This window comes from Herpailurus yagouaroundi, unplaced genomic scaffold (assembly GCF_014898765.1).
Source record: "Herpailurus yagouaroundi ecotype Mexico unplaced genomic scaffold, PumYag 163, whole genome shotgun sequence".
Lineage (NCBI taxonomy): Eukaryota > Metazoa > Chordata > Mammalia > Carnivora > Felidae > Herpailurus > Herpailurus yagouaroundi.
This window is the reverse complement of record NW_024412404.1, coordinates 25,064,428-25,088,897: the sequence shown is the minus strand read 5'-3', so window position 1 is coordinate 25,088,897 and position 24,470 is coordinate 25,064,428. Positions and strand designations below refer to the sequence as shown.

General features: G+C 45.0%; 1 protein-coding gene across 6 annotated transcripts in view; it reads left to right on the top strand.

The window, feature by feature from the left end:
* The window catches only part of GRID1 (glutamate ionotropic receptor delta type subunit 1), a 695,423-nt gene that overhangs the window by 75,370 nt on the left and 595,583 nt on the right, over positions 1-24,470 (top strand). Inside the window, exon 1 of one of the 6 annotated variants that reach the window (XM_040485618.1) lies at positions 1,613-1,636. The exons of the other annotated variants lie outside the window; for them this stretch is intronic. The gene's annotated coding sequence lies outside the window, so the exon portion shown is untranslated. Of the gene's footprint in view, positions 1-1,612; positions 1,637-24,470 lie in introns of those variants that run through there. 6 annotated transcript variants of the gene reach the window in all.

Here is a 24,470-nt window from a genome sequence, read left to right as displayed (position 1 = left end):
AACAATTAGGAGAGTGGGTTGGTCTGGGTGGGCCTGGGTCCACAGAGGGTGGAAGAGGCTGAGTTAAGAGAGCTTGATTTTGGTCTGCACTGAATCACTAAGGACGCAACAGGAGAGTGAGGGCGATTGTAAATTATGGATGGCTCAGCTTGTTAATGTTTTGTTTATCAGGGATTCATATGTAAATGTTAATAACCATGGCAATGGCCTCATGAGACCTTCCTGTCTTCCTTAAGCAGCGGCATGCTTCAGGAGTTCTGTTTCTCATGGGCTGGGGCTGACGTTCATGGATACTGACTGATCTTTGTCAGACACTTTTCCCGGTCAGCATGGTGGGGTCTACTGGTCTCTGTCTGCTGAACTTGAATGACAGGGACTTAGGAATTCACCTGTCACACTTGTAGTTCTAGTGAAGGTAGGCCCTTGGGGCCCAGTGAGAGCAAAGGGGTGGGGCAGAGCACATTTTTGTTCACATCTAAGCTGGGGCAGACAGAAGGGATGCGAGTGGTGTATAGGGCCAGGTCCTGCGGCTGAACGCGGTGGCGGGCTGAATTGGCTGTCTTGCGTCTACACTGCCTACACTGCCTGTTGTTCATGAGGCTGGCGCAGCCATTAGCGATGCTTAGAGAAAGGCCCTGGCAACGTTTCTTGGCAATTTGTGTGCTGCTGTCTTGGGGCTTGGGGTAGTAGTGGTTGCAGTGGGGTTTGAGAGGGAACCTGAAGACCAAGGTGCCGTTTTGAGGTGGCTATGATACAACCAAGACACTTTTCTCCAAAGGTACCTGAAGGGCCAGCATGGGTGCTCAGCAGGACTTCTGGGTCCTCATGAGGTTCTACCTTGTTTCCATTTTCTGAGGCAAGTAAGAGCAAGTTTCTAAAGTGAATGGTGATCATGTACTAGAATGACAGTGCCCCATACAAGCCTCCCTCATGGGCATATTACCCATGTCTTGAGCTGAATGTTGCTAGAGAGAACGTCCTCCCTCAGATATGTAAATGAACACACACTCTCCAAGCCAAAGGCACAATTGTTATCCTTGTAAAGTCCTAACTGGAGACAATGGGCTCTCTCAACCTCCTTGAGCACGTTCTTGGCAGGCTGTGCCTGGTCCTTCCAGCTGAGGGGGTGATTGTTCAGGAGACATTGAGGTCTCGGTGTTTGCTGCAGAGCACAGCTCTAGCGTGGCAGGGAACTGCATCACTGGTGAGATTCTGACCGGGGGTGAATGCAACCCCGTGGTCACAGTGAGAACCCCATCCTCCCTCTGTGTGCATAGACTCTGGTCTCGCTAGGCATGGCATCTTCAGGCTGCCACAGGCACAGCCACGGGTGCCTGTTCCCCAGGAGGCAATGGTATGACTCAGCAATCAGCACCTCTGGTGGAGGCAGAACACAGCAGGGATGGAGCAGCCGTGGTAGGGGGCCCCGGGTCTGCATGGGGCCTATGTCAGAGCTGGAGGATGTGACCCTGAAAGTCTGGGCCCTGCCTCAGTGAGGTACTGAGGAGAAATTTCCTGGAGTCTCCGTGCCTCCTCTATTGATCTGGATTGCAGCTGCCTTCTGACTTGGGTGTCTAGGTAATCTCAGAAAATCCCAGGGCAATGGAGTTCTGAGCTAAAAGCACATGGCTCAGAGGTGAGTTTGATCACATGAGCTGTCACCCAAACCTAGAAACTTCTGAAAGGGAAAGGTGGTGCTATTAATAACTATTCCAGACAACAAGTGCAGCTGGCCGTGCCAAGGCGAACCAGGATGGGCGGTCATCCTGCTGGGGCGGGTTCTGCAGAGGGGGTTGGCCAGCTCTGTCCTGTGGTTTCTCTGATGGCCCAGCTGCTCATGGTCAGAGGCGGGGGGTGGGGGGCAAGCCCCTGATGTGTGGCAGGCCTGCTTGAGCATTGTGTCCTCAGGATGAGCCTACTGCTGAGGCTGCCACTGTGTGGTCCTGGCACAGTCCATATAGCTCATTTGAACCACTGTGCAGTCGTTCATGTGCATTTTTTTCTTTTTTGCAAAAAGCACTTGATAAAACAATAGCAGTAGCTCCCTTTAATTGAGCGATACATTACTTGGGCCGGGCACAGTGCTCTGGGCTTGTCCTTAATTATCTCTTGCCGTGAGGATGGGCACCGGCTTGTCAGTTGGGGGTGAATTAGTGAATGACCTGATCCAACTCCTTAGTAATACTTTGGAGAATTTGGTGACCTTTTACAGTTCAGGCTTCTCGTGTGGCATACCTGCTTTCCATCTGGCTTTGTGTCCCTCCACCCTGCCTCCTGTGCCCCAGGCGTTCCAGCTACTTCCATGTCTCCAGGCCTGTCCTGTGCATCCTTCTGGGTCCAAGCTTCTCCTCCTTGAGGCTCCTGCTCTGTGGAGACTTCCAGTCCCTGGGGAGGGTGGTTACTCCGTCCTGCTCCCCAGGTCCCCACTGCACCAGGAGGAGTCATGTGTCTTGTGTCCACTTCCCCCACTGGCCTGAGGGGTTCCCGGGAACAGGGAGCATGGCCTACAGGAGCCCAGTTTGACTCAGCAAACACACATGACCATGTCCGTGGCTCAGGGCCTGGGACCTTGTAGGTGCCCAGGCAATGGTGGCCCAATCCCAGGGGCTTCTTGATCGGGGGGGTTCTCACATGGCCCTAATTTCTCCCCCTCTGGTTCTCCACATGCTGGGACACTGATTGCTTCTCAGTAACCAGGAAAGCAGGCAACGCTGATGGAGCATTTATGGGGCACCAGGCCCTGAGCAGAGCTGTGTCGAGTCCATCATGTGGTGTAGGTACTGCTGTCATCCCCACCGTACAGATGAGGAAGCGAGGTTAGAAGTCAGGTAACTCTCGGTCACATAGCTGATGCCTGGCAGGGCTGTGATTTCATCCTGTGTCTTTTGATCTGATTCCAGGATCTTAACCATATGCTGAGCTACTGAGAAGCATTCCCTCTTTGCCCTTTGTGGAGGGCATTCCTGCTGCAAATTCCCTCTCGGCAGCTGGGGCCTCACTTGTGGGCTGAAGCTGGCGCCCTGTGGAGCCCATGGTAGTTTCTCTGAACCTGGTGAAAAGGCAGGGGAGGGCAGGATATCTGGCCCAGGAATCTTCCCTGATGACAGAGTGGTGGTAGTGACTGCCTCCATCTGTCCCTTGGCTGTCCAGAGGTGGGGTTACACAGGCTGGTCCCCGAGGTGTCTTTCCTAGGTCCTTGATGAGGGCCAAACTCCCACAGTCACTGCTGGGTAGTGGTCCAGGCTCACTCCCAGCCTTGTTTCCTTATCTGTAAAGTGGTACAGTTGAATATCAGTCCCGTTACGGGTTTGTGGTGAGGATTAAGATTGAGCCTATATGCCTGCCTCCCTCTATATGCTTATCACCTATCTCTATAGCTACGTCTAATCTACGCCTTTATCTACGCTTATCCATATATCTGATCTATATCTATACCTATACCTGCACTCATCTACACCTGCATCTACACCTGCATCTGTATCTACTTATCTCAGAGCAGTGCTGGCGTGTGGTGACACTGTGCACACGTTAGCGGACTTAGGATTATTATTAACGGAAGGCCAAGTTCAGGGGTCAGGTGTTGGGTCTCTCTGAGGCCCTGGAAGCATGCTCACCCTGTACTGCCCACCCCATGCTGCCCTCTGTCTCCTCCTCATCCCGCACTGCCCCCAGTCCTGACCTGCAGGTCACCTGGCACAGGTTCCCTTCTTGCTGATGCGCTAAGCAGGGGCTCTGGGCTTGGGCATTTGAGCAGCAGGTTTGCTGAAGCCACTCCCTTTGTTTCTGTGTCCGAAGTCTCCCTGGCTGCATCTCCTTTGGGGGTCATTAAGAATGTCACATTTGGTTTAGGCAAGCATGTCACCACGGGGTTTCTCTGTGAGCATCATGCACAGGGAAACCCTCTAGACACCATCCAGGAACTCCCCCGCTGGCAGCCCGAGACTGTGGATGATGCCTACGTGTCACCCTGATGGCAGCAGTGCCCTGCCTTGGGGGACACAAGGCCTCACCAGGTACTGGGGGGGGTGGTGTTTACAGGAGCATCCTGGATCCTTCCCACGGCCTGGGATGGGCAGGGGAAAAGGTCCCTGACCACCAGAAGGGCCAGGTTCTCTCCTGACCTCACCACGGAAGGAGGGCTGTCAGCCCATGGGGCTGGGTACAAGCCTAGGCATGGCTTCTCTGCACCCTCCAGCAACTCCACTGCTATTGTCCCTGTTGTGTAGGTGTTGGCACTAAGACTGTGAGTGATAAATCTGTCCCACGCCACCCTGTGGGTCTGATGGAACCAGACCCGAGTGACCCCTGTACCACTGTGCCCACCTGGCATCTGACCTCACCCCTCTGCTGTGATGCTGCCCTTTCCTCAGACTCTGGCCTGGGATGTTGGTGCCTGACAGCAGACAGTATCCACGTCTGGTCTCCCCCATAGCATCCGCTTCTTCTTGGGGAGCTCGCTTGACCTTTCTGCCTGCCCCACCTGCCCCACTTGTCACCTGTTGAGCTATGCTACAGCATGGTCAGCATCACTCAGGCCTGCTCTGTCCGAGTGGCCCTGGTGTGTTATGGTGCTTGGTGGCCTTTTTACTACCCTGCCTTTTCCACTCCCACCCCAGGAGCTGGCAGAAGTATTGGTTTATTCCAGCAGTGGATCGGGTGGCCTCAGCTTAGCAGTGGTGGAAGTGGGTGCTCTTATGCCAGCTGGTGCTCTGGATTTGTTCAAAGAGGAGCATTTGGAGTCCCTGGCTTGGAAACTGAACCTTGCAATTCCTGTGTGCTTCCGTGAAGTAGAACCTGATTAGGAGGCGGCTGAGCTGCTGGGAGGGGTCTCCATCTGTAACTGAAATGTAGTAGTTGTAAGAGAGGCACAGGCTGTGTGTCTGTGCACATAATGTGCAAGGGCAGGTGTATGTGTGCAGGTGTGCTGGTGTGTGTGCAGGCATGTGTGTGTAGGTGTATGTGCCAGGGTGTGTGTGTGTGTGTGTGTGTGTGTGTGTGTGTGTGTGTGTGTGAGAGAGAGAGAGAGAGAGAGAGAGAGAGAGGCATGCTATACAACTACAGCTTGTTCTAACCGAGTGCCTGAGCCCAGCTCTCATTGTCCAACTAGGCCGGTTCCATTAAAATTGGCTCAACTCTTCTGAAGTCTTCCCACAGGCCAGGCAGTGGGCTAGACTCTGTGTGCACCTGCCACCTGTAGTGAACTGAATGGAGTGAAAGTCCTGGGCTTGGTCTTGAGAGGGTCTGAGTCCTCCCCAGCTTTCTGAGGGTCTGAGTTCTCTCTTACTTTTGTCAACAGTAGCACAACTGCAGTGACAGCATAGGAACTGCTGCTTTTATACATTTATCTTCTATCTAGCAATGTTGCTAAACTCAGTTTTAGGGGTGTGTGTGTGTGTGTGTGTGTGTGTATGGGTATGTGTATTCCATCCAATTTTCTACATAAATAATCACATTGTGAATAAAGACAGTTTTATTTCTCTCCATTCTTGATATTATTTATTTCATTTTCTTGCCTTATTGAAATGATGGAACTTCCGGTGAAGTGTTAAATAAAAGTGATGAGAGTGAATATCCCTGTCTTCTTCCTGATCCTAGAGGGAAACCATTCAGTTTTTTACCATTAAGTATGGTGTTACCTATAGGTTTTTTGTAGATGTCCTTTATCAAGTCGTTTCCTTCTCTGTCTTGTTTTCTGAGAGTTTTTATTAGGATGAATGTTTGAGTGTGTGTGTGTGTGTGTGTGTGTGTGTGTACATACACATATATATGTATTATAAATTATTTATATATATAATTGTTAATATGGTTAATTACATCAGTTGATTTTCAAGTATTAAATTACTCTTGTATTCCTGGGATTAAATTTCACTTAATCATGATTTATTACCATTTTTACATACTGTTGGACTTGATTTACTGAATTAAAAAAACAATCTGTATTCATGAGGGATATTGATATAATTCATTATTTTTCTTATAATATCTTTGGGATTGTTGGGATAACTTGTTATCAGTGTAATTTTGGCTTAGTAGAATGAATTGGGGCGTATTCACTCCTTTAAAATTTTCTGGAAGAGTCTATGTAGAATTGGTATCATTTCTTTCTGAAATGTTTGATTGAATTCACCAGTGAAGCCACAGAGGTCTAGAGTTTTCTTTGTTGGAAGTTTTTAAACTACAAATTCCATTTCTTCAGTAGGTATTAAGTCTGTTCAAGTTATCTGTTTCTTCTTGAGTGAGCTTTAGTGGTTTATATATTTCAAATTGGTTGATTTCATCTATGTTGCTGAATTTATTGTTGTTCATAATATGCCCTTATTATCCATTTAATATCTGTGGCTTCTGTAGTTATGTCGCTTCTCTCATTCCAGATATATTTTTTAAAAGTTTATTTATTTATTTTGAGAGAGAGAGAGAGAGAGAGAGAGAGAGAGAGAGAGAGAGAGAGAGAAAGTGCACATATGAGTGGGGGAGGGTCGGAAAGAGAGGGAGAGAGAGGATCCCAAACAAGCTGAAGCAGGACTTGATCCCACAAACTGTGAAATCACGACCTGAGCCGAAATCAAGAGTTGGGTGCTTAATTGACTGAGCCACTCAGGTGCCCCTCTCATTCCTGGTATTAGTAATTTGTATCTTCTGGTTTTTATCCTGATCAGTGTGGCTAGAGGTTTATCCATATTATTAATCTAAAAAATTTAGTTTTTCATTTTGTTGATTCTCCTATTGTTTTTCTGTTTTATTAGTTTTTGATCTGAACTTTATTATTTCCTTTTTTTCTACTTACTTTGGATGTAATTTGCTCTTTGTTTTTAAAGACACTTTTTTTTTTTTTTTTTAGCAATTTTAGGTTTACAAAAGAGTTGAGAGGGAGGTACAGAGAATTCCCATACACTTCTGCCTTCACATATGCATAACCTCTCCCATTATCAACATTACTCACCAGAATGCCAGAAGCATAGTTGTTTTTTTTTAACTGAGGCTGAACCTATGCTGACGTGTTGTAACTACCCAAAGTCTGTAGTTTAACTTAGGGTTGTACATTCTGTGGGTGTGGACAAATGTGTAATGACATATACAATCATTATGATGTGATATCAATTATTATAGTATACAGAGTGTTTTCACTGCCCTAAAAATCCTCTGTATTCTTTCTATTCATCTCTTCTTTCCCACCTTTGGCAAACACTAGTCTTTTTATTGTCTCTATCATTTTGTCTTTTTCAAAATGTCATATAGTTGGAATCATACAGTATGTAGCTTTTTCAGATTGGCTTCTTTCACTTAGTACTGGCATACTTTTATCATGCCTTGCCTTATTGAGCTTCACAGATAATACATTTTTTAAAAAATTGAAGGTTTGTGGCAACCCCATGTCAAGCAAGTCTATTGGTGTTATTTTCCCAACAGCATTTGCTCATTTTGTGTCTCTGTGTCACATTTTGGTAATGATGAAAATATTTCAAACCTTTTCATTATTATCATATTTGAATTGCTGCAGTCTCATGATAAAACTTTAACAGATGAGAATTTGCTTCTTATGGTAGAGAAAAGAAAGTGGTGTATTGAGATGCATTCTGCTCCTGGTGAAGATGTGGTAAAGATCATTGAATGACAGCAAGGAATTTGGAATAGTACATAAACGTAGTTGATAAAGCAGTGGCAGGGTTTGAGAAAATTGACTCCAGTTTTGAAAGAAGTTCAACTGTGGGCAAAATGGTAGCAAACAGCATCGCATCCTACAGAAAAATTGTTTGTGAAAGGAAGAGTCAGTTGATGTGCAAACTTCATCATTTTCTTATTTAAAGAAATTGCCAAAACCACCTCAGCCTTCAGCAACCACCGCCCTAGTCAGTCAGCAGCCATCTGCACTGAGGCAAGGGTCTCCACCAGAAAAAGATTATGACTTGCTGAAAGCTCAGATGATGGTTAGTATTTTTTAGCAATAAAGTATCTTTAAATTAAGGTATGCACATTATTCTTTTTTTAGATATAATGCTATTGCACACTTAATAGACTATAATGTGTGTAAACATAATTTTTATGTGCACTGGGAAACCAAAAAGTTCATTTGATTTGCTTTATAGTGATATTCGCTTTTTGTGGTGGTATGGAACCAAACCCATAGATGTATTTAAGGTTCCTTTATATCCTTTTATGGCTTGATAGCTCATTTATTTTTAGCACTAAATAATATTCCGTTGTCTGGATGTACCACAGCTTATTTATCCATTCACCTACTGAAGGACATCTTGGTTGCTTATAAGCATTAGAAATTATGAATTAAGCTGCTGTTATAAACATCTTTGTTCAGATTTTTATGTGGATACAGTTTTTAACTCTGAGTAAATACCAAGGAGTATGATTGCTGGACTGCACGATAAGAGCATTTTTAGTTTTGTAAGAAACTTCCAAACTGTCTCCCAAAGTGGCTGGACCATTTTGCATTGCCACAGGCAATGCATGAGAGTTCCTGTTGTTCCACATCCTTGTCAGCATTTGCTATTGTCAGTGTTTCAGATTTTGGCTGTTCTAATAGGTATATGGTGGTATCTCATTTTAATTTGCATTTCTCCGATGTTATATAATGTGGAGCATCTTTTCATATACCTATTTGCCATCCGTATATCTTTTTAAGTGAGGGTTCACTTAAGGTCTTTGGCCCATTTTTTAAATTGGGTTGCTTGTTTTTTTATTATTGAGTTTTAAGAGTTCTTTGCGTACTTTATATAAGTGTCCTTTGTTAGATGTGTCTTTTGCAAATATTTTCTCCTACTCTGTAGCTTTTGCCTCTAATTCTCTTGATATTGTCTTTCACAGAACAGAAGATTTTAATTTTGATGAAGTCCAGCTTATCAATTATTTCTTTCATGGATCATGTCTTTAGTGTTGTATCTAAAAAGGCATCACCATACCCAAGGTCATCTAGATTTTCTCCTATTTTATCTTCTAGGAATTTTATAGTTCTGTGTTTTACATTTAAGTCTATGATACATTTTGAGTTGATTTTTGTGAAGGCTGTTGATTTTTGTCTGTGTCTAGATTTAGTTTTTTGCATGTGGATTTCCAATTGTTCCAGCACCATTTGTTGAAGAGACAATCTTTGCTCCGTTGGATAGCTTTTGCTCCTTTGTGAAAGATCAGTTGACTATATTTATATGTGAGTGTTTCTGAGATCTCCATTCTGTTGATCTATCTGTCTTTTCTTTGGCCAGTACCACCCTGTCTTGATTACTATACAACTTGATAGTTTTATAGTAAGTAGCATCAGAGCTCCAACTTTGTTTTTTTCCTTCAATGCTATGTTGGCTACTCTGCATCTTTCGCCTCTCCATGTAAACTTTAGAATCAGTTTGTCAATATCCATAAAATAACTTGTTGGGATTTTGATTAGGGTTGCACTGAATCTTATAGAACAACTTGGGAAGAACTGATGTCTTAACAATACTGAGTTTTCCTATCCATGAACATGGAAAATCTCTCCATAGAGTTAGTTCTTTATTTTGTTCAGTTTCCCTCATATAGATCTTATACATATTTTGTTATATTTACACCTAAGCATTTCTTTGGGTGTGAATATGAATGGTATTAGGTTTTTAAGTTCAAATTCTGATGCTCATTACTGGTACATAGGGAGGCAATGGACTTTTGTATATTAACCTCGTATCTTGCAAACTTATTGGAATCATTTATTAGTTCCAGGAGTTTTTTGTCAGTTCTTTTGGAATTTCTATATAGATGATTATATCATCTGTGAATTAAGAGTTTTAGGTCTTCTTTCCCAATCTGTATACCTTTTTATATCCTTTAATTGCATTACTGAATTTTAGTAAGTGTTTCCACTATGATATTGAAAAGGAGTGATGAGAGAAGACATTATTGCCTTGTACCTGATCTTAGTGGGAAAGCTTTGAGTTTAATGTTAGCTGTAGGTTTTTTGTAGACAGTCTTTATCAAGTTAAGAAAGCTCCCTTCTAAGTTTGCTGAGACTTTTTTTTTTTATTACAAAAGGGTGTTGAATATTGTCAGATGCTTTTTCTGCATCTGACGGTATGATTATGTGATTTTCTTCTTTAGTCTGTTGATGTAGTGGATTGAGTTAATTGATTTTTTGAATGTTGAACCAGCCTTGCATACCTTGAATAAGTCCCAGTTCATCATGGGGTATGATTCTTTGGATTTGATGTTCTGTTGTTGGGAATTTTTGCATCTATGTTCAGGAGACATATTGGTCTGTAGTTTTCTTTCCTCCTAAGGTCTTTGTCTGGTTTTGGTATCAGGGTAATGCTGCCCTCATAGAATGAATTAGGAAGTATTTCCTCTGCTTCTGTCTTCTGAAAGAGATTGTTGAGAACTGGTATAATTTTTTCTTTATGTGTTTGGTAGAATTTACCAGTGAACCTATCTGGGCTTGGTGATTTCTATTTTGGAAGGTTATTAATTATTGACTCAGTTTCCTTAATAGATAATAGGTCTAGTCAGATCATCTATCTTTCTTCCTGTGTGGGATTTGTCTTTTAAACAATTGGTCCTTTTCATCCGGGTTATAAAATTTGTGGGCATAGAGTTGTTCATTGTGTTCCTTTATTATCCTTTTAATTTCCATGGGGTCTATGGTGATATTCACTCTTTAATTTTTGGTATTAGTAATTTGTGTCTTGTCTCTTTTTTTCTAAATTAGCCTAGCCAGAGACTTTATAGATTTTATTTTATTTCTTATTTTCAAAGAACCATTTTGGTTTTGTTGATTTTTTTTTCTATTGATTTCCTGTTTTAAATTTCATTGATTTCAGCTCTAATCTTATCAATTATGTTTTTCTGCTTGGTTTAGATTTAATTTGCCCTTCTAGTTTCCTAAGGTGAGGCTTAGATTATTGATTTTAGGTGTTTCTTCTTTTTTAATTTATGCATTCAATGCTATAAATTTCCCTCTAAGCACTGTTTTCCCTGCATCTAACAAATTTTGATAAATTGTGCTTTCATTTTTATTTAGTTCAAAATATTTTAAATATTCTTGGACTCATGTGTTATTTAGATGGGTGTTATTTAATTTACAGGTACTTGGGATTTTCCAGCTATCTTTTATTGGTTTCTAGTTTAATTCCATTATGGTCTCAGTAAAGACATTGTGTGATTTCTTTCCTTTTAAATGTGTTGAAGTGTGTTCTGTGGCTGAAAATGTGGTCTATCTTGAACATTCTATGTGAGCTTGAGAAAAATGTGTATTCTGCTGTTGTTGGATGAAGTAGTCTATAGATGTCAATTAAATCCAGTTGATTGATGGTGTTGTTGAGTCCAACTATATCCTTATTGATTTTCTGCCTGCTGGATCTGTCCATGTCTGAGTGAGGGGTGTTGAAGTCTCCAACTATGATAGTGGATTCATCTATCTCTCCATACAGTTCTATCAGTTTTTGTTCACATAGTTTGATGCTGTATCATTAGGTACATGCACATTAAAAACTGTTATGTGTTCTTGGAGAATTGACCCCTGTATCATTATGTAATACCTTTTTTTATCCCTGATATTTTTCCTTAGTTTCATGTCTGCTCTGTCTGAAATTAATAGTTACTTCTGCTTTCTCTGATTAGTATTAGCATGGTATATTTTTCTCTAACCATTTTCTTTTAATCTATACATGTCTTTATATTTAAAGTGGATTTCTTGTAGACAGCATACAGTTGGGTCATGTTTTTTGATCCATTCTGACAATCTCTATTAATTGGTGCATTTAGACCATTGAGATTCAAAGTGATTATTATTATTACTATTTTTTCACAGTAGATCTCTCCATTTATTTAGGTCTTTTACTTTTTCAGCAGTATTAAATGATAACAGTCCTCAGTGACAGAGTGGTTTTGTTAATTCTGTATTCCGTAACCAAGAGTCAGTCCATTCAATTAAAATATTCCTCTAAATCCTTAGCTTGAAATTTCCTTATTTTATTTTTTTATTATTTTTTATTTTTAAAAATTTACATCTAAATTAGTTAGCATGTAGTGCAACAGTGATTTCAGGAGTAGATTCCTTACTGCCCCTTACCCAGTTAGCCCATCCCCCCTCCCACAACCCCTCCAGTAACCCTCAGTTTGTTCTCCATATTTATGAGTCTATTCTGTTTTGTCCCCCTCCCTGGTTTTATATTATTTTTGTTTCCCTTCCCTTATGTTCATCTGTTTTGTCTCTTAAAGTCCTCATATGAGTGAAGGCATATGATTTTTGTCTTTCTCTGACTAATTTCACTTAGCATAATACCCTCCAGTTCCATCCATGTAGTTACAAATAGCAAGATTTCATTCTTTTTGATTGCTGAGTAATACTCCATTGTATGTATATACCACTTCTTTATCCATTCATCCATCGATGGACATTTGAGCTCTTTCCATACTTTGGCTATTGTTGATAGTGCTGCTATAAACATGGGGGTGCATGTGTCCCTTCAAAACAGCACACCTGTATCCCTTGGATAAATGCCTAGTAGTGCAATTGCTGGGTTGTAGGGTAGTTTTCTTTTTAGTTTTTTGAGGAACCTCCATACTGTTTTCCAGAGTGGCTGCACCAGTTTGCATTCCCATCAAAGTGATTATTGAGGGGTGCCTGGGTGGCTCAGTGGCTCTGGCTTCAGCTCATAATCTCATGGTTCATGAGCAAAACTAAAAAAAATTCAGAATTAAAAAAGACAAAGTAGTTATTGATGTAGTTGGAATAATGTCTATCAAATTTGTTACTGTTTTCCGTTTGTTGCCCTTGTTGTTTGTTCCTGTTCTATCTTTTGCCTTTTGTGGTTTTAATTGAGCATTTATTTACATTGCCTTCTATTGTGTCAATCACACTTAAGTTTTGAAAATTTGTATTACTTATAAATAGAGTCCAATACATTCCTGGGAGAATATTTCTATTTACATTTTAGCGTTTATTTTTGAGAGACAGAGAGAGACAGAGCATGATCAGGGGAGAGGCAGAGAGAGAGGGAGACACAGAATCTGAAGCAGACTTCAGGCTCCAAGCTGTCAGCGCAGAGCCCCATGTGGGGCTCGAACTCACAGACCATGAATTTCATGACCTGAGCCGAAGTCGGACACTTAACTGACTGAGCCACCCAGGCGCCCCTATATTTACATTTATATTTATAATTTTATTTTATTTTTTCAAAAACAAAACCAAAGCAGAATACATTATTATGATAATTAGGTACTTTAATGAACATCTTGCTTCTTTGGTGTCTCTAATTACTTAATATTTATTTTTATTTATTTATTTTTTTAAAATTTTTAATGTTTATTTTTGAGAGAGACAGACAGAGTGTGAGCAGGGAGGGGCAGAGAGAGAGGGAGACACAGAATCCCAAATAGGCTCCAGGCTCTGAGCTGTCAGCACAGAGCCTGAAGTGGGGCTCGAACCCACGAACCTTGAGATGATGACCTGAGCCAAAGTCTGACGCTTAACCGACTGAGCCACCCAGGTGCCCCCTCTAATTACTTAATATTTAAATGAAGACTTGTGCCTTCCTCTTGGTTTTCAGCTAGAGCTGAGAAATTAGATTCTCCCCCTTTCCCAAATTTTAATATTTTTTAAATTATTGAAGGCTGAGTAGTCTATTATTTAGTGATTTTTTAAAAACAATTTTTATTTCTATTTATTTAAAAAAATGTTTGTTTGTTTATTTAGAGAGTGTCCACACGCAGGGCAGGGGTAGAAAGAGAGGGAGGGATAGAATCCCAAGCAGTCTCCACACTGTTAATGCAGAGCCCAATGCTGGCCCCATCCCACAAACTGCAAGAACACAACCTGAGCTGAACTCAAGAGCCAGACCCTCAACCGACTGAGCCACTCAGGTGCCCCATCCAAACTATTTTTTTAAAATTTATTTTTAACTTTATTTTTACTTTTTTGAGAGAGTGGTGGAGGGAGCAGCAGACAGAGAGAGAGAATCTTAAGCAGGTTCCATGCCCAGCACGGAGCCCGAGGAGGGGCTTGATCTCATGATAATGAGATCGTGACCTGAGTGGAAATCAAGAGTTGGATGCTTAACTAACTGAGCCGCCCAGATGCCCTTCAAACTATTTTTTTAAATTTTAATGTTTATTTATTTTTGAGAGAGAGAGAGAGAGAGAGAGAGAGACAGAACATGAGCAGGGGAGGGGCAGGCAGAGAGAGGGGACACAGAATCAGAAGCAGGCTCCAGGCTCTGAGCGGTCAGCCCAGAGCCCGACATGGGGCTTGAACTCTCAAACTGCGAGATCATGACCTGAGCAGAAGTCGGACTCTTAACTGACGGAACCACCCAGGCGCCCTCAAACTTTTTTTGAAAGGACTTTATGTTGTGCTTTATGGGGCGCCTGGGTGATTCCGTCAGTTAAGTGTCTGATTTCGGTTCAGGTCATGAACCAATGTGGGTTCAAGCCCCGCATTGGGCTCTGTGCTGACAGCTCAGAGCCTGGAGCCTGGTTCAGATTCTGTGTCTCCCTCTCTCTCTGTCCCTCCCTTGCTCATTCTCTGTCTCTCTCAAATATAAATAAGTGTAAAAAAAAAACCCAGAAAAGACTTTATACTGATGTCTCTGTTCCTTTAGCTTGTGCTCAGCTAATGGTTTGAGAGAGATTTCCTTGAACGCCAGGAGTTAAAAACAAAACAAATCAAAGAAAAATAACAACAGCAACAACAAAACAAACACAAGTAAAAATGAAAAACAAACAAACAAACCCGAAACCCCAAACATTTCTCCCAGTTTTTGCAGATTGCCTCTCTGCTAGAGAACTCCTCGAGCACTTAGCCAGGCTTGCTCCGAGTCTGTGGATCAGCCTGAGGTGAAATCTTAGTGTCTTCTCAGGTCTCTTGTGGGCATGTATCTTTCCTTGGGTATGGTGTGGCTTTCCAAATTCCCTCCTATCAATGGGTACTTTTGAATGTCTTAATTTCCCAAAGAATCTCTTTCAGCTTTTCCTCCTGAGTCTCAAGTAGTTTCCCAACTGTATCTTTTGCCCCAGGTGTCCGTGTGTGGGTTATTAGTTCATCTTGCAGTGTTCCAACCAATGCCTGTGAGTTTTGGTTTACATTCTGAGTTGCAAAATATAGATGAGTGCCTTGTGTCAGTCCTTCGGGTAGCTCCCAGACATCTTATAATAGACATGCAGAATAATTTGTGAACATGCTCTGTTCTGCTTTCTGTGGAATCGGGGATTAAGGTTTTTAACTGGGAACATGGGCTGTGACCACTTCAAGACTGCTGTCATGCTAGAGATTGAGTGGAACAAAGGCGAGTAGAAATGTCACAATGCTTTCCTGTTGTTTTCACGTTCCTTTTTTTTTTTTTTTTGATGAACTATTCTCTTTGTTGCTATAAACCTTTGACTGTTTTCCAGAGTTCTGACAAAGTTGGTTTTAGCCATTTCTTTCTTTTCTTTTTTTTTTTTTTTAATATTTTACTTTTAAATAACCTCTACAACCAGTGTGGGGCTCAAACTTACAACCCTGAGATCAAGAGTTGCACGTTCTACCGACTGAGACAGGGGCCTCAGTTCTGGCCATTTCTACGTGTGTGTGTGTGTGTGTGTGTGTGTGTGTGTGTGTGTGTGTGTTTTCATGTTTCTTTATGGATATAAGAACTTAGAGTTGCTTACTCTGCTATTTGCTCTGCCTTTATTTTTTCAAAGATATTTTTGTTGGATATAAAAATCTAGGTTGAAGGGCGCCTGGGTGACTCAGTTGGTTGAGCCTCTGACTCTTGATTTTGGCTCAGGTCGTGGTCTCATGGTCATGGGATTGAGCCCCACATTGGGCTCCATGCTGGTGTGGAGACTGCTTGGGATTCTCTTTCTTCTCTTCCACTGCCCCTTCCCCACTTGCTTGTGCCCCTGCATGCGTGCACACACACATGCTTTCTCAAAAAAAAACTCTAGGTTTATAGTTTTCCTCTTTCAGCACCTTAAACATGTTGCTCCATTGTCTTCTCCTTTGCACTGTTTCTGATAATAAATTTGTTGTCATCTTTATCCTTGCTCTTTGTAATAAGTTTTCTTGTTTTTCTGGCTGCTTTTATGATTTCTCTGTATCCCAATTTTGAGCGTTTGATTATGATATGCCTTGATGTGGTTTTCTTCTTCATGTTTTTTTGTGCTTGAGATTTCTTAAGATTCTTACATCTGTGGGTGTATAGTTGTAATAAAACTTGGAAATTTTTCATGAATTATTTCTATAAATATATTTTCTTTTCCTTCTCCCCCTCCTCTTCTATGGGACTTGAATCACACATATGTTAGACCATTTGAAGTTGCCCCACAGCTCATTAATCTGCTTTTCTTTTCACTCCTTTTCCTTCCTTCCTTCCTTCCTTCCTTCCTTCCTTCCTTCCTTCCTTCCTTCCTTCCTCTTTCTGTTTTTCTTTTCTTCTCTCCCTCCTTCACTTTCTTTCTTTTTCCTCTTTTCTGTATTTCATTTTGGATACTTTCTTTTGTCATCTTTTTAAGTTCTTTTTTCCTGCTATATCTCATTTGGCACTAATCCAATTCAGTTTATTTTTTAATCTCATACATTTTAGTTTTTATCTCTAGAAGTCTAATTTGCATCTTGTTTTCAATCTTTCATGCCTCTGTTTAACTTTTGAACATATGGCATGTAGTAATAATGACTGTTTTAATACTGTGGTTTGCTAATTCTGACATCTTTGCCAGCTCTGGTTTGGTTTGGATTGATTGATTTTCTCTTCATATGGGTAGTGTAGTTGACCTTGAACAAAATGGGTTTGTACTGTGTGGATCCACTTACTTATAGATTTTTTTAAAATAAATATCAAATAGTTCTGTCCATGTATTTTCTGTTCCTTATGATTTTTAATAACATTTTCTCTAGCTTGCTTTATTGTAAGATTACAGCATGTAATGCATATTGTGTACAAAATACGGTAAATCAATTATTTATGTTATTGGTGAGGCTTCCAGTTGACAGTAAGCTATTAGTAGTTAAGTTTTGGGGGAACCAAGAGTTATACATGAATTTTTACATAGGTGATTGGCACCGCTAACTCCCATGTTGTTCAAAGGTCAACTGTGTTTTCTTACTTCTGTACATACCTTGTGAGTTTTGATGTGGTTACAAATATTGTGATGGATATTTTTGTATTCCTAGAAATATTCCTGAGCTTTATTCTGGGATGCAGTTAAATTACTTAGAAACAGTTTGATCCTTTTGAGTCTTGTTTTTACCATTTGTTGGGCAGGACCACAGCTATTAGTGCTGAGGCAGGAGCTTTCTATGCACTCTACCCAATGTGAATCATTGGATTCTTATTGGAAATAGCATTGTTCGTGGCCCTGTGTGAAATACTAGTCCCTCAAATCTTTTTGGTGATTCTTTTCCTGACCTTGGAAAAGATCAGCTCTGCTGAATATTTCAGTGGGGTCTTTTGGAAAATCCCCAGAATTCTCTCCCTGTGTACATCTCTCTTTGGTACTCTGTCTTGTGTGTCTGGCTGCCTCAGTCTCCCTGGATACTCAGATTCAAATCATCAACTCATGGCATCTCCTGGACTCTGCCTGTGCCCTCCCCCTCCTGTGTTGTTCTGGAAACTTAAGGTAGTAAGCTGAGGCCATTGTAGGCTCACCTTGTTTTTTTTAGTCTCTCAAGGATCACTGTCCTTTGTTGCCTCATCGACAGTATCTTGAAAACCATTGTTTCATATATTTTACCCATTTTGGGGGGTTGTTTCAAGAAGGAGGGTAAATCTGGTCCCTGTTAATCCATCTTGGTTAGAAGCAGAAGTCCGAGTTTTTTTTCTTTACTATTGATAATTTGAGTTTATTTAATGATGGAGGGAATGGAGAGGATGAAGATGTGAGGGATGGTGGAGAGGAGGTAGGTGTTGGAATGAGAGGAGAAGGAACAATTTGGTTTTTTAATCTGCTCTTGATCGATACTCTCTGCCAGGCTCCTGTGGGTATTGGGTAGAATAATTCATAGCCCCTGCCTTCAAGGAGCCCATGATCTAAAGGGGTGGGAGAAATGGTTTATAGTTGTTTTAATCAAGAGGTACAGTGGCTGAGACAAAGCAGATGTTTTGTGTTTCCAAACTATGAAGAATTAGATTCATTTAAAACATTTTACACTGAACGCAATTATAAATGCTGTTCCAGGAAAGCCTACAAATCAGGATAGATTCGTTCAGCCATTAAGGGAGGAGGATGGTTAATTGTGTGAGGTGGTTGTAGGAAGGAGCTTGAGACCCACATGTGACCCTCCTTGGCCCTTCCTCTGCAGGAAGCCTTGGTGCCCTCGTGCACAGTAAAACGGGATAATGGCAGGCATCATGCAGGATTTTCGCGGGGTGAACACGTCAAGCACCCCTCAGCGTGCCTAACAGCTAGGCAGCTAGCTAGGAGGTGATCAGCAAATGTGGTTTCTGTGTCTGCATATGAGTCCTTGGTTTGTGTCTTTGCACAGTGTGATGCTCTGATGGGCATTTCTCATGAGTCCCAAGTCCCTGTGCCTGCCAGAGTTGGAGCCTCCACAGGCAGGAGCTATGGTGGCTTTGGTTTCTGCACTGCATTCTGAGAGATGCCATTTCTGGCTCCTGTGGGGCCCCTTGTTCATTAGGAATCATTCTCTCTTGGGGCTCCTGGGTGGCTCAGTCAGTTAAGCGTCCGACTTTGGCTCAGGTCGTGGTCTCATGGCTCGTGGGTTCGAGTCCCGCAGTGGGGCTCTGTGCTGACAGCTCAGATCCCACTTTGGATCCTCTGTCTCCCTCTCTCTCTGCCCCTACCCCACTCATGCTCTCTCTCTCTTAAAAAAATTGAATAAACATTAAAAGAAAAAATGTTAAAGGAATCACTCCCTCTTGTTCCACTTAATTAGACAAGTCTGAAAGCTTAGGACAGCAGGAAGCAACAGGATGTGTTCCTATCTTCACAACATTGCTGCCAACCTGCCTCTAAAGTGTTTTTTGTTCAGGAATTGAGCCTGAGAAAAGGGCCAGCTGTGGTCAGGGAGGAGGAGAGGAAGGACTAAGGACCAGAGCAGGCATGGGGATGAGGACGGGAGGACTACTAATGAACAAAGGGTCCATGCAGGCCAGGGCTCAGGTGCCCCAGAGGAGGCAGAGATGGGATCTTTCAGAATACCACCATTTGTCTGTGTACATGGGTGTGGGGGTGGGGGATATAACTTGGAGCACTGGCTTGATGATCTCAGTGAGTTGAGCACAGCAGGAGCCTGGGCCTCTCTATGCCAGGTGTAGGTGACAGGTGGCATCATCTCAGATACAGTCTGTCCTAAGTTGGCTGGATGGAGTTACCCTGCTCCCCACCCCTCAGGCATCTTGGGGCTAATGGGAGGGACTGGCAAGTATGGGCAATGGAAGATTGCCCAATGTGCTAGGCACTTTACGTGCAGTGTTTGTACTCCTCACATCTTAAGAATGCCCTGGGGGGTAGGTATTGATTGTATGATAAGAAAGCTGAGGTTCACAGAGGTGAAGAGACTTGCTTAAAGTCATGGATATGTCCTAGCTTGGATTTGAACTCAGATCTGCCTGCCTCCAAACCTCAATCTTTCTAACATGCCCCATCGGTTCTCTTCCTTTTTTAGAAATTTGTCATGGGGTCATCATAGTGCACTAGGCCTGCTTAGAAAGGCAGCCAGGGGCGTGTTAGTGGCATCCTGCAAAGTCCTGACACCTACGTTGTCCTGGGCAGGTGCAGGAGGCACATGCTTTCTCATTCCTTGCATTGCCCGGCCTGGCTAGCCTATGTGGCAGTGACAGCAGCCTCCAATCTCGGTGACTTATTTCTCACACAGGCTACATGTCCATCATGGGCTGGTGTGGGGGCACTGCTGGCCCGTTGCCATCTTCCTCCCTTCAGGAGCCAGGCTGAGAAGCAACCACCATCCAAAGTGCCTTTCACGATATGGGCAGAGAAGCAAGAATCAGCTCTGAGACTCAAAACTTCTGCTTGGAATGAATGCATCTGTCACAACTGCTTACGTTTCACTGGCCGGAGTAGGTCAGTCACCGGGCTTGACTGAGTGGTATACGGGAGTATGTTGGACAGTAACAGTCTACAGTGGATGCTCTGTGCCGTCCCCTCAGCACTGGCTTTCAGAGCTCCTGTGGGTGTTCCCTCACTCCATGCTGGAGCTGGGACTGCTCGGTGGAGAGGGGCCCTGCTCTCTGCCTCCGGGAGCTCACCATCTAGTGGAGGGACGCCCCAGCCCTAAGAAAGGGATGCCTCTGGGAGAGCGCAGGACTGTGGGGTACACAAGAACAGTGAGACATTTTACTTACGGAGAATAACTGGGGGTGGGGAAGCGATGCCTGAGCCCTTGGTTCAACCATGAGAAATCCCCAGCAAGGGAGAAGAAAGCAAGGGGCTTTGCAGCCTGAGGGACAGGTGTGCAAAGGCGTGGAGCCAAGGGCAGGGTGCTGGGTGAGGGCCAGTGGGCTGCTCGTTTGGAGCCCTGGAGGCCTGTGGGATTATGGTGGAGAGGAAGAGTCCGGAGGGGTAGGAGGGTCGGGAGTGAGGCTTTCTTGGCTTGCCGTGGCTCCCTGCTGAGCCCTGGTTGTGGGGTGCTGGCCAGTCGATATGGAGGGCACTGGGAACGCTTGGTTTGGAAACCCGGCTAGGGCCCCTCCCTGCGTGCATCAGCTCAGCCTGGGTTGCTCCTGGCTGCAGCAGGGGTCTAGACCCCTCTCTGCTGCTGGCAGCCCCTGCTGTTCACCCTGGGTGGGGGTGGGGGGAGATGAATCAGCTTCATTCTTCAAGAACAAAAGCTCCTAGGTTGCCAGGGAGATGCCAGGGGCTGCCGCCTGCACTTCCTGGAGTTGTGGTTTGGTGTCAGGAAGAAATGAGTACTCAGAGTGCCTGGAGCAGAGTTCTGTCCTGAGCAGGGCAGCGCTGTGTTGAGCCGCCTCTCGATGGCATCCCTGTTGAATGGGGCTCTCTGTGGGTCAGAGCTGGGCAGAGGCTCTGGACTAGGACAGACTTGTGTTGGAATGTGGCTCTGCCAGTTGACGGCCGTGTGAGTTTAGGGCCCCAGTCTGCGCTCTGTTTCCTCAAATTGGGGTAATACCCAGCCTGCAGGGTGGCTGAGGTATTTCGTGAGAGCATAGGTGGAAAGCCCTCCATCTGTTCGTTTATTCAGTAAATGCTTATTGCTGTCTGATGTGTGCCAAGCACTGTCCCAGGGCTGGGATCCATGCAGTGACGTGAGGCTGACGTGGCCCCATGATGAGCAGACAGCCCGGCTGGAGCTGTGCTATTACACACAGGAGCACTCACTGAATGGTAGTTAGTATTGTTCTTGAGGTCAGGGGCTCTGCGGATGGGGGTGGGTTGCTAGGGGAGGAGTTCCTCTAAGAGTTTGAGTATTTTGGGAAGTGGAGGGATAGAGGGAGGTCCAGTCCCTGATGCCATTGCCCTGCTGGCAAGGGCCTGGGGGTCATTGGAAGACGCTTCCGTGAACATAAGCTTCCTTATGGCTGTGGGTCCCAGGGTTCAGGGGAGCCTGAGAGGGTTTTTTTGAGCCAGGGAAAGCGGCTGCATTTGGCTTTGGGGCCCACTAGGGAGTCACAGTCCAGCGCCAGAGTGGGCCTTTCCCTCATCTCTCTTAGCAGGTGCAGAGCTGCTGTGGCAAACTGGGTCGGGAGGCCCTGAGCTGAGCTGACAGCCCATCAGAGGTTGGGGGTCAGGTGAATGGGGCAGACAGCTTTCCCCCGGGAAAGGATCTGTCCCATCTGCCCCTGCCACCCCCACACACAGACAGGGGAAGACTTGGGCCAGATGCAGGGGCTCCTCAGATGTGTGGAAATGCCAGGAATCTGTGAAGTGCATTTGGGGGGTCAGATGTGGTGGTTTTGGGGTTGTTGATGACACTTGGAGGTGGTCAGGGGTGCCATGTATGTGAATGCTCTGTGATGGGGCCTGGGGGAGGGAGAAGGATGTACTTGGGGAACTTCCTGATAGAGTCATTGGTGCTGTGCCTTGGGGGTTGATGGCAGGTCCCGGGGTCACAGCTGGGGCCAGAGGTATGTTGCGGAGTCTGATGATGGGGTATTTGGAGAAGATCATTGATAGTGTGGTGGTGGGAGGGATCAGTGAGGATGAGGGAGCTCTCAGTGCCTGTCCCAGCTCTGCAGCGTCTGTTTCTGGTCTCAGTGCCCTGGGAGGACAGCTTGGGCTTGAGCCTTTTTGAGGGGTTCCTGGGCAGAGAGGTGTGTCTGTGGGCTGGGTCTTGGGGGCCAGGTAAAGGGGCAGGAGTGAGCAGTGGGCACAGAAGGGGAGGGAGGGTCTGAGCCAGGGCAGCCAGGAGCCAGGGGTGTGGGAGGCTGGGCTGCTGCTCCACGACTTTGCAGACGCTCAGGGGTCATTACTTGCCGTTGTCACCAGGGAAAGTTGCAAAATGAAAATTAACTGTCAGAGAAGATTGATTCATTTGATGTCTAACCAGGAGCAGCCTTTTATTGCTGCAAAATGCTGATTTCCGTTTGCTGCCAATGACAGGTGAGTCTTAGTGGCCCTGAAGGAAGACAGACCCCCAGTCAGAACCCACAGAACATGTGGCCCACAGTGCCCAGCTCTCCTCCATCCTCTGTGGCTGTGGGAGTGAGACTCCATGTCTGATTTCATTCATGAGGCAAGAACAGGTCTGTGGGCAGGCTGGCTGCTGGCAGGGCTGGTGGTGAGACTTGGGGTTCTGGATTCAGACACATCTGGGTTTAAATTCAGACTGGACCACTTAGAGGCTTTGTGCCCTGGGTAAACCTGTGTCCTCATCTGTAAAATGGCAGGCGGGGGGGGGGGGTACCTCGCTAAGTCTTGGATTTCAGAGCACTTGGCATAGTGCCTGGCACAGGTTATCAGGGGATGGGGCTGGGTCCTGCTGGTGACAGAAGCTGATGGGATTCAGGACTCTGCTCACTTTCCCAGGAGCAGCTATTGATCAGGGGTGAGCTTGAGGGTGGATGTGAGTCAAAAGAGAGGGAATAGTCAGGTAAGTGAAGTAGGAGACTAGTGAGGACAGTTAAGATGAGACTGTGTCAGGAGCATGTGCCTACTGGGGTCCAGGCAGGCCAGCTGCCCAGGAGTGATGAGCAGCCCCAGTCTCCCTGCAACCCCCCCCCCCCCGGGGGGGGGGTTTCTTCTTGCCTGGAACACTTTTACTTGCTTAAATGTGGCTAGAAAGAAAAGGGCTGGCCTAGTTCAGCTAGCCCTGGCTGGTCCCAGGCCTCAGGGGATTTTCTGGAGATTAGGGGGCAGCCATCCTCCCCTGGGAGCTTCTGGTTGGCAAAGGGTACAGCTGGCTGCAGGTTGGAGGGGCTTCCTCATCTGTGGGGTCGGGGAAGAGGGGGCAAGTAGTGGCACAGCGAGCGAGTGGGAGGTTCTGTGTTGGGCGTCTGTCTGCCCGCATGCCTGCCTCTTTGTTGCTCTGAAGGAGGCAGGGGCTGGGCCTGCAGCTGCCTGGGCAGAGCGGCTCCTGCGTGGGACACAGCTCCTCTCTCTGGTCCAGACTCACCGCTTCGCTCTCCACTCACCTCAACAGTCTGCATGGGGCGTCGGGCCGGTCTCTCCTGAGCAAGAAGACTGTGGAAATGACCTTCTCCAGGTGGAGCTGCCAGCCCTCTGGGAGGTGTTCAGGGAATGGGCCTGGCTGGGGACAGCCCCTGGAGGAGTGTAGTGGGCTCTGGCTGGGTGTGAGCTGGGCAGTGCTGCACCCAAGGGGCCTACATCCAAAGCTGTGTGGTGAGGGTGGGGGTGGGGCAACCGGGCCCAGGTGTCACTCGGTGCTGGGCTCCGGTCTGTCGGGCAGGGCACAGGCAGCCATGGGGCTGAGGGTATAGGGTGTTAAGGGGCAGACAAGATGTAGAGAGGAAAGGTAGGTAGTTCCAGCAAGTTTCTAGGCCAAGGAGATGCTGCAGAGAAGCAGAGGATGAAAGGAAATAAATGAAGGACAAACGGGAGGGGGTTGCCAGGCTCCTGACTGTGGATGTTAAAGTCTGGGGGTTACAGGATTTCACCTGCCATTGGGCTATGCTCCAGCTCTGGTGGGGGGGTGGTGGTGGTGCTGCAGCTGATGGGAGGGGGGGCCCAGCTGGACCTCGTCCTGGGTCATTCTGACCCGGGCTTGGGTACCTGGTGAGATCCTTACTGAAATTGAGGTGAATGGGCAGGAGGTCTAATGCTGCAGAACAAACAAACAAAAAAACAAACAAAACAACCCAAAACAAAAACTTGACCTTGGTCATAGAAGGCCTGGATTCTGCTTCTAGTTCTGTTGTGGACTTGCTGGGGCTCTGGACAAGTCCCTTCCCCTCTCTGGCTTTCCATTTGCTCCTCTGTAAAATGCAAGCCATAGAGGGGAAAAAGGATTTCAAACATTTTCAAGCAGCAGAACCCTTTGTTCAAATGAAATATTCCATGAACCCTCCTAACCATGACCACTCTTAATTAACCAAGTGAAATGGTGGTGTGTGTGTGTGTGGGGG